This window comes from Grampus griseus, assembly GCF_964374135.1.
Source record: "Grampus griseus genome assembly, chromosome: 10".
Classification (NCBI taxonomy): domain Eukaryota; kingdom Metazoa; phylum Chordata; class Mammalia; order Artiodactyla; family Delphinidae; genus Grampus; species Grampus griseus.
Window position 1 is genome coordinate 91,745,203 of NC_139004.1, and position 16,139 is coordinate 91,761,341.

The window sequence follows — 16,139 nt, forward strand, 5'->3', positions numbered from 1 at the left end:
CATTTAAATAAGGCTCTCCAAAGTGCTGAGACTTTCCAGGGGACTGAAAAATGAAAATACAGTTATTACGTCTGTCTTCTGATCATTTTCAAGCATACTTTGAAGTATGATTAATGGTTTTATAAATACTTTTCTCACTTCATCCATACCAACAAAGTACTTCAAATTAATTCACTATTTCTGACTCCTTCCTTTTTAAGTCCATGGCAACAAATCAATCTACGCAGACTCAAATCCATGAAATGTGATACATTCTTTTATATCCAAAAAGGAATGAGAATGTGACAATATAAATGATCCTGTGAAACAGATTGGTACTGTTTGCCCTAAACAGGAAAAGTGACAGGGTCATTTTAAGAAATTTAATTACTAATACCAAAAAAGTTATATTTTTGAATTTTTCTAGGCAACAAATAGGCCCTGTAAGATTTTAAAGGCTTAAAACATACTATAAATTTTAACTAAATGTGTTCTTTATTAAAATTTATTTCCCCAGATATTAGAGCCCTTAAAAAAGCAAGATAAGATTATAAACACCCAAGAGATATAAATGGTTTCCAGCTTCATGGGATGTACACTCATGAAGGAAGATAACTCTGTCACTTGGAAAGCAAAAGGGTTTCAAAAACTGCCAAGAGGAAAGAGATTTTTGAAGGCTCATAAGGAAGAAAATTGCAAACATCAAAGGCTGAAAAGTTGTAAGAATAGACAAAAAGATAATTGCACAAAACAGACTTAAAATAATCAGAAAATAAATGGGAACATGGAATATGACAGAAGAGGGAGGAATAGCAAATCGGGGAGGAGGAAGATTGATTCAATAAATGATACCAGGGAAATTCGCTCTTCAGGTAGAAAATGATAAAATTAGATCCCAACTTCACAGCATTTCCAGATGGATTAAACTTAGAAATGCCAAATGAAAAGAACTGAAGAAAACACAAGAGAATATATTTTGTGTATTGGACTAGAGAATACTTTCTTAAACAAGGCACAAAAAATGCAAACCATAATGGTGAACATCATTTGTCTTCATTAAAATTTTTGTATGAAAAAAATTATAAAACACCGTTAAGTGACAAGTTGCAGACTAGGAATATTACTTCTAACACTGTGAGGCAACCAAGGTTTAGTGATAATAAGAGAAATAATATGGCAGTGAACAAATAAATAATGGATTATCTACCTAGAATAAAAACATGGCAGCAAAAACTTTTACTTAGTATGTGCCAGATGCTTTTCCAAGCACCTTTTATCAAAACCATTTAATCCTCACAACAAATTTTAGGTATAATTATTTAGGTATTCTTCCCATTTTACGGAGGAGGAAACTGAATCATACGTAAATTATGTGAGTCACCAAAGGTCACAATGCTAGCAAGTGGCAGAATTAGGACATATAAAGATCTCCTACAAACCAAAACAAGTAAAGATAAATAAACCAATAAGAAAAAAGAAAGGCTGTGGACTTGTAATTCATAAGAGGGGGACAGTAAATGGCTAATATATACATGAAGACCTGCTCAATTTAATTAAAAATGCAAATTAAAACACTAAGATACAAATTCACATGAATCAAATTGGCAAAATTTTAAAGGTCTGGAAACCTCAAGTGTTGGTAAAGATTTAACAAATGGGAATTATTATACTCAGCTGACATCCAGGAGAGTTCAAAAATTATAAACCCTCCAACTTAAGAACTAAATGTTTAACCCACACACCTAAGGTCAACTAACTACGACGAAGGAGGCAAAGATATACAATGGAGAAAAGACAGTCTCTTCAACAAGTGGTGCTGGGAAAACTGGACAGCTACATTTAAAAGAGTGAAATTAGAACACTCCCTAACACCATATACAAAAATAAACAAAAATGGATTAAAGACCTAAATGTAAGACCGACACTATAAAACTCTTAGAGGAAAACATACGAAGAACACTCTTTGACATAAATCACAGCAAGATCTTTTTTGACCCACCGCCTAGAGTAATGAAAATAAAAACAAAAATAAACAAATGGGACCTAATGAAACTTCAAAGCTTTTGCACAGCAAAGGAAACCATAAACAAGATGAAAAGACAACCCTCAGAATGGGAGAAAATATTTGCAAACCAATCAACAGACAAGGGATTAATCTCCAAAATATATGAACAGTTCACGCAGCTCAGTATCAAAAAAAAAAAAAAACCCAATCAAAAAATGGATGGAAGACCTAAATAGACATTTTCCCAAAGAAGACATACAGATGGCCAAGAGACACATGAAAAGTTGCTTAACGTCACTATTAGAGAAACGCAAACCAAAATTACGATGAGGTATCACCTCACATCAGTCCGAATGGCCATCACCAAAAAATCTACAAACAATAAATGCCGGAGAGGGTGTGGAGAAAAGGGAACTCTCTTGCACTGTTGGTGGGAATGTAAATTGATACAGCCACTATGGAGAACAGTATGGAGGTTCCTTAAAAAACTAAAAATAGAATTACCATATGACCCCACAATCCCACTACTGGGCATATACCCAGAGAAAACCATAATTCAAAAAGACACACGCACCCCAATGTTCACTGCAGCACTATTTACAATAGCCAGGACATGGAAGCAACCTAAATGGCCATCGACAGATGAATGGATAAAGACGGTGTGGCACATATATACAATGGAATATTACTCAGCCATAAAAAGAAACGAAACTGAGTTATTTGTAGTGAGGTGGATGGACCTAGAGTCTGTCATACAGAGTGAAATGTCAGAAAGAGAAAAACAAATATAATATATTAACACATATATGTGGAATCTAGAAAAATGGTACAGATGAACCTGTTTGCAAGGCAGAAATAGAGACAGATGTAGAGAACAAACATATGGATACCAAGGGGGGAAAGCAGGGGTGGGATGAAGTGGGAGATTGGCAGTGACATATATACAATAATATGTATAAAATAGATAACCAATGAGAACCTGCTGTATAGCACAGGGCACTCTACTTACTGCTTTGTGGTGACCTAAATGGGAAGGAAATCCAAAAAAGAGGGGATATATGTATACATATGACCGATACACTTTGCTGTACGGTAGAAACTAACACAACATTGTAAAACAACTATATCCCAATTAAAAGAAAAAAAGAACTATACTTTGGAGATACTCTCACTTGTAAGAACAAAATTAATGTATAAATGCACAATGGTTATAATAATTATAAATGTGAAAAATTACAATTTTGCAAGTTTCAGAAGGATACATTCAACATGAAAAAAATGTATATATGGATGATAAAAGCACAAAACACCACCATATGTTGTTTATGACTATATATAAACACATGCATACGTATACGTATATGTATACATATATACACATATATACACACATACACACATGGTAAAGATTTTTGAAAACACATAGGAATGATACATAAAGTTCAAGTTAGTAGTTACCTCTAAGAATGGAAAGAGAAGAACAAGGTTGAGGTTTTAAGTTTATTTCCTAAGGAACAACTTTACAGAAATCAAACTTGGAAAAACATTGTCACCTATTAAGTGTGTGCAATAGATATACAAGAGTCAGTTATATTGCTTTTAGTATTTATGTTATAAATATTTTTTCAATTACTTTTGTTTTTGAAATTAATGATAACTGTGGAAATAAAAAAGAAAAAATATGTTTTGAAAGTAAAAATGATGAGGACAGCAAAACTATACTCCAATAAACACACAAAAAAATCCCAAAACAATAAACAACAACAAAGAATGATGAGGACAGACATAGCTATAAAAGGAAGATGTTTTCAGTTAGTAGCAACTGAAGGAAGACTACATTTTTCAGAGAGTCCTGTCAGCAGAAGAAGAAAGAAGGAGAGAGTAATTTTCAAATCTAAGAAAGGAGAAGTCACAAAATGCTGACCATCATTGCCAAGAGTTGTGCCTATTCAGCCAGCACAAAATTATTCAATATTTGAATATTTTTATCTGGTGCATATACTTTCTATTTCACCACAGTCCCCTCAAATCCCTTACGAATCCTTTGTATCTCCCATCAGGCCATTTTGTTTATTTATCTGGTTAAGAAAATTTCTGAGCTCGTAATCCTCGCAAAAGAATGAAAGGAACAGGAAGACAGAGGGCTAGTTTTGAAACTCAAGAGGAATACCTCTTCATCAGAAACAATAGAGAAGGAGAAAGGAGGAAAAGAGATGGAAAACATTTTAAAAGGGAAATTTGGGAAGGTGAGGTTTTGAATGAGAAGAAAGTATTAGAAAAAGATTAGTGAGGATGTAAAATGGTAAAACACCTGGGTACACATTAAAATACCTCATAGGTCTTTGGTATGCCCAGATTGTTAAAAGCATCTATATCGGCAGTTTGTCCCAATCTCTTATATTACATTCTACCTCCAGACATCAGGATTGTTTCCACTTCAAATCTTACTTCTTCCTATAGGCATGAAGTATTATTTCTGTGACTTCTTAGTACCCTCCTTGACTACTCTGTATACTACTCCTTCTTGGACTTCTATGGGTAAAACCTTCCCTGGCCTCATCTGGAAAGGAACCTTGGGAATGTTTCTTTTCTTCACATAAACAAGATCTACTTACATGACTTTCTTGAATGCCATAAGAAACTTTCTTTTCATCAACTCTGGAAGGGTCAGCCATTTTCTCTTCAAGTCCATTCTCTTTATCTTCTCCTTCAGAAACTTAAAAAAACTTTCAATTTTACCATGCTTGAAAGCATGGCACTGGTGTTCAAATGTTGAATAAGGCTGTATCTCCAAAACATCAGAATAAGTGATTCAGTTGATTTTCTAAAACCCTCTCCTTTTATCATTGGGGAAAAAATGTCCAGTCAATTTTACCTCCATGGGAATGGTGGATTTACTCTTTCAATTGAACCGGCTGATCAATCCAGTCAGATAAGAGGTATATTGTTTTTGTCTAGTGAATCAATTAGTTGTTTAATTGAATTGAAGAGATTTGTTTATTGGGTATTCCATGGACAAACCCACAATGAAAATCAACAGTTTTATGTGTCACCTTATAGACAACACGATTTGTTTGATTTCTTTTCATATTTGCAATTAAGTCTTGGCTAAATTTCTTAACCTTGTGAACTTCGTTTATAGAAATTTAAAACTAACATTTCCCAAAATGTTCTGGGTATTGTGGAGGACTGGTGAAGAGGATTACTGTAAAGTAGTAGAAATGGAGTAGTAAAGAGATGGGTCACAGGCTTGGCACAAGAGGTAAGTTTATTCATAAAGAAATTGATGTACCTAGATCAAGATTTATAGACATTTTACATTTACATGCAAATATATTTTTAATGCAAAACATCGGTCTAGATACAAGTGCCTTCAAAATGAAAATAATAAGGTTCCTACCTTCAGTGAGTATACCAGTTAGGAAACTTTTGTCTGCTAGAAACAGAAAACACTGTTTGGGCTCAAATGGGTTTAAAAGAATGTATTATTTCACATAACTGGAGTTTTAAAGAGAGGGCAGTTTTTTGGTATGATTCAATAAATGACTTAATTATGACACTAAAGACACAATTCTCCAGACTGTTCATCCTGATATCTTCAACATCAGCTGTACCTTAAAGTAGGTTCCTCTTTTGCTTACAAGGTGGCTGTTAGGGCAATTAGGACTATAACCTCTCTTGCTGATATCTACTATTTGTGAGCAAATATATGAATGAGGAAGGAGGATTCAGGGGAGCTAGAGAGCGAGAGAGACTGAACAGGGAAAAGACAAGAGCACAAAAATATAGAGAGAAAAACTCCCCCAGTTTTCGAATGTAAGCCTTTACCTTTCATTTGGCGGGGCCAATTTAACACAGTTGCTCTGCGCTAAGACTAGGTACTAGGAGGCATCCCAGGCATTGGCTTAGAATAATCAGTTTCCCCACCACCACATGAAAGAATGTGGATGTTTAGTGGAGGACTAGATAAAGAAATAAAATTGTGATTCTGTTAGGCAGTGAGAAGAAAAGATATGGATGTAGGGTAACCTACTGACAATATCTTCTACATTGATTTTGCAATTTATTTTTGCACGAGGATAGGGAAGATGGTAAGGCTACATACGAACAATTACAATATAAGACATAATGCAATAAGTGGACTTCCTCATAAGTCAGTCAGAGTTGGTATCATGCCTTCCATCCCTGAAATAAACCCTTAAAATTCTGGATGGAATTATCATTACCTTCAGAAATCCTCACTATGTGAATGCTAGTTTGTACAGATTCCTGAGTTCCTCTGGAATCATGTTCATTTTGATTTTCTTTTTTTAAGTACTCAGACTGTACATTGACCTTTTAAACTTTATTGAAGATTTTTCTCTGATTTATGGCCATTTTTCACAAAGAAGCAAAGGTTTCAATTACTGCAGAGAAATTACCATATATTCAGTGAAGAGAGAATAATATGTCTGTTGAGATGTGGGTGTCAGGCAGAGAGCTAGAATTACCCATTAGCTACAAGACTTGTTCCCACACATCAGCCTGTCTGTGTGCTCAATTTGAATATGTACCTCAGCAAAATTTCAAATCAAAGCATGTCATGGACTATCGGGTCATCTGCAAATAGTCATAATCACATATTAAATCCATAAATGTAAAGGGTCTTCAATACAAATGTAAGGTATTAATAAATTTTGTGAAAGATATATGAACCAATTATTAGGAAAACTTGAAAATCCCTTCCCAGCAAAGAGTCACTGGAACTATTAATGCAAACTGTCAAATTTTCATGGCAGATTAAGAAACTTCTTTTGCATCTTTTACGGTGATGATTTGATGTGGATGGCTAAAAAAAAGTCCACGGCTCTGCAATATCCTCATTAAGTTAAGAAAAGGAAGCAATTCTTGATCTAAAGAACAACTTTTGAAAAGGGAAATGGGAACACATTCAACTGTCTTTGTCTTCAAAGACACATGTAACTGGGCTTCTAAGGGATTCTCTGAAAGTGCAAAGAACAAATGTACTATTAAGAAAATAGGGAAAATATTTTCAAAAGAAGAAAATAAGCAGATCAAATAGGTCAATTTTCAAAACAATCACATAGCTTGCAATGTACAGAGTGAGTGCCCCACTCAGATGTAAAGCAACAATTCTGATGGAGAAGGAAAAGCCAATTACTTAAGAAGGGGCTTTCGCCTCTCTCCGTGGTGCTGAAGGCCAGTGGGTGAAACAACACAGCCCTCACAGCTTAAACCCATGATTCTTTTCATGGACAGTGTAACTAACTTCATGCAATGATCAAGCTGGATGGTTAACATGTCCGATACTGTTAGTTCTAGAGGAGTGCCAGATTAAGTTAGATAGTAAGCTTGTCACCAAAGGAGGATTACTTACTTTTTAAAGCCTCCTTCAAGTGGGCTGTATAACTTTGCAGTAACAAATTAACTTATAATTAATCAGGAGATTCGGCTGGCTGTGTATAAAGACACACACATGTCTCAGACTTCACAATAATTTGGAAAGTAACTTGTAATAAAAATATGTTCAGCTGTTTGCCCAGAACATTTAGAAATGAAAGTTACTAAGGCTCTGTTGGCTATAAATACATGGGATATGATTTCAACCTCTCTCATGAAAAAACCTCTCCATACTCTCTGAAACTCACTATACTTCACTTTGCCTCACTAATGCACTCTCAAAATACAAGGATATTAAGAAACATTCACATCTTTTAAAATAAAAAACCCAAAGCTAGAAGGAATAAATGATTATTTAACATTCATATAGTTAAGGTAATTAATTTAATGAGAACTTTACCCCTAACACTTGCTTGAGAGCATATCTGCATTGAGGGAATGAAAGTTTTGATGGGGATAAAGAACATGTGAGCCCTCTAAGTGGAAAAGGATTGAGTGGGTCAATAGAGTAGGGGACACTTTGGGAACACTGAGAGTTCTTAGGATCTACAGACTAGAGAGGGAGATATCAGATGGATTTCCCAGGGTCAGTGCTGTATATCTGTCACTTAAGAAGCTAGGGGGCACAAAATGGGGACTCTCAAAGCTGATATGTCTCTTTAAAATTCATTGCTTCCTTCTCTATTAATTGTTCATTACCTATGGTTTTTTGCATCCGAGGGTCATCAATAATTTATTGAGTACCTACTATGTGCCAGACATCATAAAATTATTTTACAGAGATTATCATATTTAATCCTTAAAACAATGGTAAGTATATAATCCATGCCTTACAGACACAGAAACTGAGTAATTTACCTAACACCACTTAACTTGAAGTGACAGGAATAGTATGTGAATGTAGATATTCTGCCTTTAGGGACAAAGTCCTTAATAAGTATTATGTTTTCTCTGGATTCCTAGTTCCTATTTAGTCTGACCTTCTTCTATGTGGCTATAATTTTGGTTCATCTTACTTATTTTTCTACCTGGATACCTCCCTTGTTCTAGAAATTCCTTTCTGTTTTCTGACCACAGTGTTTTCTGTCTAAGGACTCTATTTGTTCTGGGAGAGTGCTGGTAATTTGCTGTTTCAACCTGTCTCCAGTGACCTTGCCTGTCTTTGGCCCACAGCAACAACTAAGCCTCCAAGTCCTTGATCTGAAAGAGAAGGCATGTAAAGACAGAAGAAGTGAAAGATGGGGAGGTTTATGAGGCCAAAGGCAATCTTCTCTTACTTTAAAACCTTAAACTTAACCTTAACTGAAACAGAAGACTCTCCTAAAGTTGACGCTATACCATGACCCTCAGATAAATTAATTAACTTCTCTGACACTATCAGTTAACAAATGATATTTGATGCTACTTCGGACAAAATGAACATGTTCTCTGCTCTTATGGGGCCTACAGTCTATGAAACTCTGGGTAATAATCAAACTCTTGTAGAGTTGTTGTGATGATTAAGGACCCTGTGCTCATAATAAGCAGACATTTGTTACAATTTGGTTTGCTTCTTCTGGGTAGAAATCAAATATTATCTATTCAACTTTAGTTATGCTAAATCTTGCTTCTAATATTGGTATTGCAAGTATTTGAGTTGTGAAACCAAGGCAACTACTGATCACTTTCCTGTCCTTATAAGCTCCAGCCTAAGTACTAAAGAGTCTGTGGATATGTGAACTGACTAAAGTACAAGATTGAATTGTTGCTGAGTGCTTTTCCTGTATAGAGATTGTTGGTCTTTTCTCTTCTTATTGCACATGGAGTAAGAGCAAGCCTTTTAAAAGAAAATGAAAAGTGGCAACAGCTATGGCATCAAAGTATGTTCCCAACTACATGGAGGAAGACACTGCTAATGATAGTCTTAAGGTCTGTCTCTGGTTGGAATGGCACGAAGAAAGTCCCATACCATCATTCTAAAGCTTAGAATTGTATGAGTAGTCCAGTGATCTTGGGTGAAAGAAATATCCTCTGAAAGTGAAGTATGTATTGGTGTAAAGGGTGTCACCTCAATTCTCTGAGAGACAGGATTTATCAAATACAAAGTCGCTACTAACACTGCTAGTCAGCATAGCTCTGCTTCAAAATATCAGGCTTCTTCCCCACACCCTTTCTTCCCCATTCTCACACAATCCAGCTTCTGAGTGAGGCGACCAAGTTCATCTCCACCTGGGGCATGGGAGTAAATGGGTCTTATTCACATTCATGGAGACAAGGACAGTAACTCCTCTCCCCAAACCAAAAGGGTTTCAGGTAGAAGCATTAGGATTCTTTTGACTGTGAGTGACAAAGACACTGTGCAAACTGATTTACACCTAAGGGAGTTTATAGATATGTGTACCCAAATTGTAGGACAGTGAATCTAGCTACAGGGATGGCTGGCTCCAAAGACATTTTCAGGACTCTACCTCTGTGTGTGTGTGTGTGTGTGTGTGTGTGTGTGTGTGTGTGTAAAGATAGATACACACATATATATACATACACACTTAAAGTGAAACACTCCAATCTTAAATATACAATTCAGTGAGTTTTAGTAAACGTGCACAACTGCCTACTCAACATAGCAATCAAAGTAAGTGAAATTTCTATCGCCCCCAAAGTTCTCTCATGCACCATTCTTATCGACAAATCCTTTCTAAACTGTGTTAACCTAACAGCACAAATATCAAGAAAAGTTTAAGCTAAGTTTATGAACGCCCTAAAGAATGCCTTATTAGAGTCCAAACATTTAAACACGTTTCCAGTGTTTAATTAACCAGTATGAATTGCTTTATTAATATATTTAATCCAAGTGCATGTTTGCTTTATAATCTCATTAAACTGTTACTGGTTTTGAGTGTTTACAAGTGAGATAATATAAGGCTAATAAAAGTGGCATTTTGGTGTTTAAAGCATTTGAGATTTTGGAACTATGTTTTTTACTTTAGCTATGGTTTACATTTTCTAAGCCTTCTCTAGGTACTTTGCTGAAGATTAACTGTCTATCAGGTTTATGTAAACAGGAGAACTAAGATTCCTATGCATATTCATTCGTAAATTAAAAACAATGCTTTCCACCAGTTAGCTCTATAAAAGGGAAATAGACCTTGACTAGACATAATGAGGCATTTGTGTTTACTCTAACTGTAATTTACTATTACTGTTTGAAGAGCCATCAGTTCTCATTTACTCTGTTAAGTGACAGTAAGTGAGGCTAAAGTAAATTCAAATCAACACTCCTGGGTCACCTTAGTGAATATATGGAGCATCCCGTAACATGATTTGAAACAACGGTAATTTTGGTCCTGTTGTGTGATAGCACAAACTACTGGTCTGTCATTTTGTATATCCAGTGATACGTAAAGTGCACGTCCTCGGGAAGGATGAATTTGAGCCACGGCTATGTGTTAGGTGGTCTGTACTCTCATTTAACACGTGACGCTCAGGGTGATCCATGGGGCGAGACTGGCTTCACAGTCAAACAGGAATTGCTAACTATTTTAAGGTGCTTCAGTAGAAGGCAACTCTGTGGTGTACGCAAATCCTAGATTATAATTATTTGTAAATATATATGTAAACATCTTTTTTTCCCTAAAGCTAGTAATAAAGGGAAGAAATCAATAATAATGCAGCGTTTTTTTTTTTCAGTTAGCATAATTTGCAGATTATCCAGAGGGTGAATTTTAGAAAACTATAATCCTACAAATCTTAATAGAAAAATAAACTAGAAATTCCTTGATGCTAAAGGTTTTTTAATGGTGTTGCCCCTGCCCTAACCGTTTTTAGAACGCATGGATTCAGGGGAGACTGGGCCCATGGGATTTTACCTCCTTGCCCTTCAAACTGAACACTTCTGCTTTTACCTAATGAATTATCTGAAGTTCTGGTGAGAGAGAGTCAGAGAGTGAACAGGTCACTGGCCTAGGCTGTACATCACAGAGCCAGTGTACCAAATCCAGTTTATTCTTTAAGAGAGGCTCCATAACTCTAGTCATATGCAGGTATTATAAACTCGGTTGACTGGTGTTTTTAAGTCACATAGATTAGAAATAGCAAATGTGAGATGGGGTAGCAAAAGTCCAAGAGTAAGTACAATCACTGATACAAAGCAACAAAAAGCAATCACTGACACAAAGCTACAGGAATCAGAAAGGTGTAGTACTGGCATAAGAACAGACGTATTGACCAACAGAATAAAACTCAGAGTCCAGAAGTAAACGCATACATCTTTGGCCAACTGATTTTTGACAAGGGTGCCAAGTCCATTCAACAAATGATGCTGGGACAAATGGATTTCAACATGCAGAAGAATTAAGTTGGGCCCCTCACCCGTACCATATATAAAAATTTAGTCAAAATATGACAATGATCTAAATATAAGAGTTAAAACCTTAAAGCTGTTAGAAAAAAATGTTAAATGTTTATAACCTTGGATTTGGCAGTGGCACCAAAAGAATTAGAAGCAAAAGAAACAAAAAAGATAAATGAGACCTCATCAAAATTAACAAAATTTTGTGCATTAAAGAACATAATCAACAACATAAAAGGATAACCTACAGATTGGGAGAAAATATTTGCAAATCATACAGCTGATAAGGGTTGTAATATCCAGGGTATGTAAAGAACTCCTACAACTCAACAGCAAAAAGACTAACAACCCAATTCAAAAATGGGCAAAGGTCTTAAGTAGACGTTCCTCCAAAGAACATATATAAATCACCAAAAATCACTTGAAAAAAATGCTCGTCATTAGTCATTAGGGAAATGCAAATCAAAACCACAATGAAATACCACTTCATACCTACTGCAATGGCTGTAATTTTTTAAATATGGAAATTAACAAGTGTGTGCAAAGCCTTGGAGAGATTAGAATATTCATACATTGTTGGTGAAAATATAAAATGGTGTGGCTGCTGTGGAAAACAATTTAGCAGTTCCTCAAAAAATTAACAATAAAATTACCTTATGACCCAGCAATTCCACTCTTAGGTATACACTACAAAGAACTGAAAACATGGACTCAAACAAATACATATCCGGACGTGTGCATAGCAGCACACGACAGCCAAAAGGTAGAAGCAGCCCAAGCATCCACCAACAGATGAAGAAGTAAAGAAAACACAATATATGCATACAATGGAATATTATGCAGCCTAAAAAAGGAATGAAATTCTAATATATGCTACACCATGGATGAACCTTAAAAATTACACTAAGTGAAACAAGCCAGACACAAAAGGACAAATTTGTATGAAAACACTTATATGAAATGTCCACAGAAGGCAAGTTTGTAGAGACAGGAAGTAGAGTAGAGATTACCCGACTTGAGGGTTGCGGTGATGGGAACTTTACTGCTCAATGGGTACAGAGTTTCCGTTTAGAGTGATGAAAAAGACTTGGACATAGTGATGACGGTTTCATAATACTGTGAATGTAATTAATGCCACTTATATAATCCACTTCGAAAATGTTAAGGGCTTCCCTGGTGGCTCAGTGGTTGAGAGTCCGCCTGCCGATGCAGGGGACACGGGTTCGTGCCCCGGTCCGGGAGGATCCCACATGCTGCGGAGCGGCTGGGCCTGTGAGCCATGGCCGCTGAGCCTGCGCGTCCGGAGCCTGTGCTCCGCAACGGGAGAGGCTGCAGCAGTGAGAGGCCCGCGTACCGCAAAAAAAAAAAAAAAAGAAAAAAAAAAAGAAAATGTTAAAATGGCAAATTTTAACACAGCAATAACAACAAAAGCAATGGCTGAAAAGCTGGAAATAAGGGATAAGTTTTTTAAAATAACAGTAAATATTTACAACTGGTAAAGCCCAGCCGCGCAGTAACAAATCAGCATGGATGCCAACTATAGACATGGGTCCAGAGGTACTGTGAGTTCAGTTTAATTACTACAATGAATCCAGCCAAAACTTAATAAAGCTCATATCTGAAGAAACACAGAGGAAGAAAGACTCAGTGCCCTCATTACGGTGTGACAGTATCAAAGCACAGCTTGTTTGAACAAAAGAGCTGTGTATATTTAAGGCCCTCATTTTGTGGATGAGAACAATGAGGTATGGAGAGCTGCAATAACTTGCCAAAGCTCCCCTGCGTGACGCACAGAGCCTGCACCACAGTCCTGCGTACAGGACCATCTATCTCCCCGATTCTTCCACAACACACACAGTAAAAGGGGGCACGAGAAATCTAGTCTGTATGAATATGAAACAAAGGCTACAAAAAGGAAACATCCATTTCTGTGATTGAAATGACAATATGTGGAACATTTCTGATTTTCTTTTTTCTCATCCAGGTTGCTCAGTGAGCTACTCAGTCTACAATTCCACTGACTGCCATTCTTTTAGAAGCAGTGGTATTCCTATACTTCCTTAAGTGGACTGAGGCTGTGAAGCAGAGTGGTTCAGAAAACAGGCAGACAGACCAGTGTTTGTTGTCACTCAGCCACGTACCGACGGTATGAACTGGAGCGTAGACTATGATTATGAGCCAATCTTGCTATCATGAATTACATCTGGCTACACCTCAGTTTTGCACCTGTAATATGGGTATGATGAAGTATCTATATATGCCGCATGGCACTGCGGTGAGAATGGAATGAGATAGCACCTTGAAAATATCAATGTCTTACATGTAATCAGCAGTCAGTGGTAGTTACATTAATTACTCCCCCCAACCTCTGCCCAATGCTGCCACTACTGCATCCAAAGGCTTGCCATCCTTATACCTGTAGGGAAGACTTTTTCTGACTCCACTTTATTGCATTTCAAATCACTTCAAGTTACTACTCTAAAAGTATGGTCTTTCATCTTTGCTTCCTTTACAGTTATAAAACCTCCTTTGCAAGCTGTCTGTTCTGATATCGGTCCCGGCATTACAAAGGTATATTAGTCCTCTGCTGGCCCCCTTCTCCCCATCCCAGCACCCTTTCCTTGACTTTCAGGAGAGAGTAGGACTGATGTACACAGCTGACTGGGGGATGCTGAGGGACCTGCATGTAGCTAACAGTACACTTTTGTTATTTTCACACAGAAGAGAAAAAAAGAAGAGAATAAGCCTACTCAAGACCAAAATTCAGTCAATGACGAAAATGGAAAACTCAATTCTCATACCTTTCATGCTATTCAGGGTCAATCATTAGCTAATAAGTCTTATACTTGATTAGGATTAATGAGAAACATGAACTCTCCATCCCTCTTAGGTTTCTTGAGGAGACATTGATGGAAAACCCAGAAACACCCCCATCCAGGGGGGAAGTTACCTCGTGGAAATAATCAGAGCTTATTCTTTGTCCCTGTCTCTGTTCAGCCTTGACCTTTAAAACACAAATATTTGGGGTACTTCTGTCAAATACCTGCCTATAACTAAGCAACACATGAATTTACATCACCTCCTTATAAAATAATAGTCCATCTAAAAAACACTCATGGAAAAACAAAGTCTAGGCTAAAACACACTGACAGTGAAAGCTCCAGTTCTGACATCGCAGCAATTGATACGCTACATCACTGGGAGCAACATGATTAAAATCAATATGAATCTCTCAAAATGAATTCTTTAAAAAAATCTAACACAATATATACTTACATTAATATACTTATAAAAATATACTTGAGATGTATTTTCTATATCTTTCAGAAATCAATAAAAAATATTCTACTTTTTACTATAACCAAGCTGTCTTCTGTTAATTAACAGAATTTCTCCTTATGAATAACATTTTTTTTAATGTGTATATATAATGGCAAGCTCTTGCTGTCACTACCTTTATTTTTTTATTTTTTTGGCCACACTTATGGGATTTTAGTTCCCCAACCAGGGATCGAGCCCAGGCCCTTGGCAGTGAGAGCTCAGAGTCCTAACCACTGGACTGCCAGGGAATTGCCTACGGATAACTCTTGATACTTTGCTGAAATGCACATCAGGGTACAAAAGCTTTAAGAATTATTTTATGTTCTAACCTAAAAGATCAATTTTTAAAGACTCTAATAACCTTGTATAACGATTCTTCACTGATAAAGAAAATTTACCTTTATTAGGTGAAATATAGATAAATTCATAAACTCATGTACCTAAAAATTCCAGGGCTCTGTCTTCAGGTACAGTTTGATCCAGGAGTCAACAGATAGCCTCAAGACCTACCATATTTGATTCTGCTTACCACTTTTGCTTTCATTTAGAATGTTTTTCACTGCTTGCCCTCTGCAGCACCAGGCCTACAGCACCAGTGGCAAGAGGTCTAACTGCTCAAACCATGGTTATCCATTATTCCCGGATTGCTCTCATTAGAATAGTCAAGAAAATGGACTACACCAAGCAGTCACACTTGGGTCATATTCTCACCCTTAGAGTCAGGGGATCAAACTCACCCAAAATATGAGGTCAGAAAGTGGGAGAAGCCTCCAGAAAACCCAGGCTACTGCTTACAGAAGACCAAATTCTAAGCAGGCAGAAACAACTTAAACTTTTAGGCCAGGTTAATTGTTTCTCAACATGGAAAACTACTCAGAGCTGTAATGTCAGTTCCTCACAGTGACTTAGAGCCCAGAGTAATACAGCTCTCTATACTGGTGCTTCCCCATTTGTGATATCAGAATATTCAGTTACCTAGCTTACAGGCACACTATTTACACTGAATGCTTGTAAAATGCCCAGGGTCCAAAACATGCTACATAAATGCAAAGTAGCAATATAAATTGTGCTAAGAGAGATATTCCCCAGTTAACAGAAGGAACAGCA